Source organism: Suncus etruscus, chromosome 8 (genome assembly GCF_024139225.1).
Source record: "Suncus etruscus isolate mSunEtr1 chromosome 8, mSunEtr1.pri.cur, whole genome shotgun sequence".
Taxonomy (NCBI): domain Eukaryota; kingdom Metazoa; phylum Chordata; class Mammalia; order Eulipotyphla; family Soricidae; genus Suncus; species Suncus etruscus.
Window position 1 is genome coordinate 40,625,158 of NC_064855.1, and position 2,580 is coordinate 40,627,737.

A 2,580-nucleotide genomic window follows, 5' to 3' on the forward strand; every position below is an offset into this window, starting at 1 on the left:
TAATCTAAAAAAATTGGAAATTTGCAATTCCATGACAGTAAATTTTTGGTACCACTTTACTTAAAATTTATTTCAAATATTTTAATATATGATATTGTAATGATAGCATTTTATGCATACAATTTTCAACACATCACCATCCACCTGAATGTCTGCCTACCTCCACCATTTTTGACTTACAATTTCCACGTTACATGCAGACTTAAGCATATGGTGGGAAATATTAGCAAACCCAGCCAGAAGTATGGACACATCAGAACCACATTTGCCTGCATGTAAACAAAAATAAAGAGTATTTAAAATTTAGAATTTAGTTTGTTCATATTGAGTAGAAAATATTGCTTTTACATTACAGCTCAAATTTGCCCCCATCTTTTCTTGGAGATACCAAAAATGATATGAACTCAGGTATGTGGAACTACTATGTCAACTAGTGACATAGAATCTAGATATATTGGGGCCGGAGCAATGGCTCAGCAGTAAGGTGTTTGCATGTGGCTGACCCAGAATGAACTGTGGTTTGATCCCATGGCATTCCATATGGTCCCTCAAGCCAGGAGCGATTTCTGAGCACAGAGCCAGGACCCCTAAGTGTCACCAGGTGTGGCCCAAAACCAAAACCAAAACCAAAACAAAAACTAGATATAGGATTAGCTAACTTAACTTAATAGTATACTAAAAAAAAATCTAGAAAGTTTTATCAAATATATTTTAGCCCCGGAATTAAAGAATGTTTAATATTATGCAACCCAGAAATCAACTTTGTTAAGGTAGGTATTATGTGTGATACTGTAATATATATAGTGTATATATATATCCCATATACTATATAAATTATATAGCTATATATGTATAAATGTGTTTATTAAATATGCATATGTATATAATGCATTGTTTTAGAACCAGAACTGTAGGCCTTGCTTCTGGCTCTAAGCTTCAATCACTTTTAGAAGTGCTTGGAGAACAATATGCAATGCTAGGTATCAAACCAGGAATAGCCATGTACAAGACAAGAGCCTTATTCCCTGTTCTATCTCTTTGGCCCAAATTATGCCATCATAGTAACCTGGGAGAATTCTTTTATCCTGCCTATCAAATAAATCAGTGGATAGCTGATTAACTTAGCAAGTAGTATACTTATTTGAGGCTTTTTATTTTATGTATATTTTCAGACTGTAAAATTATGACAACTTATCTGGGGAGTGATTGTACCACCCACAGCCAGTCAGTTCATTGAAACAGCAAAAACTCTGCTTGAAACATTGCTTTGATATGCAAAACAATAAATTCAGAACCTTATCACTTCTGACCAAAATATTCAAGGAATCAGTAGTCATATGCCAGGTAACTAGAAATTACATTTGTAGTTCAAAACCAGCCACAATTATAGTGACTAGCCAAGGCTAGAGTATTTACTCTGCATTGCCTTACCTTTCTCATGACAGCTCTAATAAGATGGCCAAGTGTTCCCACTGCTCCTGTCTTGCTCCCTTACCACACTGATATCTTTCTCATATGACTCTGCATAGTGTCCCTTGCTTCCTATTGCCAAAAAACTACCAGCATAATGAATTTTGTTTAAAAGGCAATCATAAGTCTGTCCCTATCTGTAATTATCTTAAAAGCAATGGGTTAGAATTTTGCACACAAAAGACAGTGATTGAATTTTGAATCTATACAAAAGGCAATATATATGGCAGCCAGTTTTGTTGTTGGTATGGTGCTGGAATGATCTATGCTCGAAACTATTTATTATTAGTAGTATTAGTATTAGTATTAGTAGTAGTAGTAGTAGTAGTAGTAGTAGTAGTAGTAGTGTGAGGGCCACACCTGGTGATTCTCAGGGGTTACTCCTTGCTGTCCAGTTAGAATTTCCTAAAAGGTTGAACTAGTAAACATTCCCATCAGCAGTGAGTCAACCGTCCATTCCCCTCCAACATCCATGCTCAGACTGGTTGTTTTTGTTCCTGTTTGTTTGTGGTCCACACCCAGTGATGCTCAGGGGATGCCCCTGGAGCTGCACTCAGGAATTACTTCAGACAGTGCTCAGGGGACCATATGAGATGCTGGAGAATGAACCCAGGTCTGTATGTGATGTGTACTAGTCTCTAGTTTTGGGTGATATCACATTGCATTTTTGATTTACATTTCCCTGATCAGTGGTGCAAAATATTTTTTTCTATTTATATGGCCATAGGGAGAGAGACTGACACATAATGAGCTCTCTCAAATGCTGAATATAATGAAACATAATAGGGGAATATCAAATGCCCAAAGATAACAGAAGTAAAGAACATGAGAACGTTTTTTCTGTAGGAGTCTTATCACTAAGAGGGGTGGGGTAGGGGGTGAAGACAGGAAAGGGGACAGGATATGTGAAGGGAAGTGGTCACTCAGGAGGAGGAGAAGTGGGTACTGAAAGGTGGTCAAGTGCTATGCCTGAAACCTATAATTAACAGTAATATAAATAGCAGTGTTAACTTTGTTTTTAATTATATTTGAGCCAGAGAAATAGCACGGGGGTAGGGCATTTGCTTTGCATGCAGCCAGCCCAGGTTCCCATATTATAGCCCTAGCCTG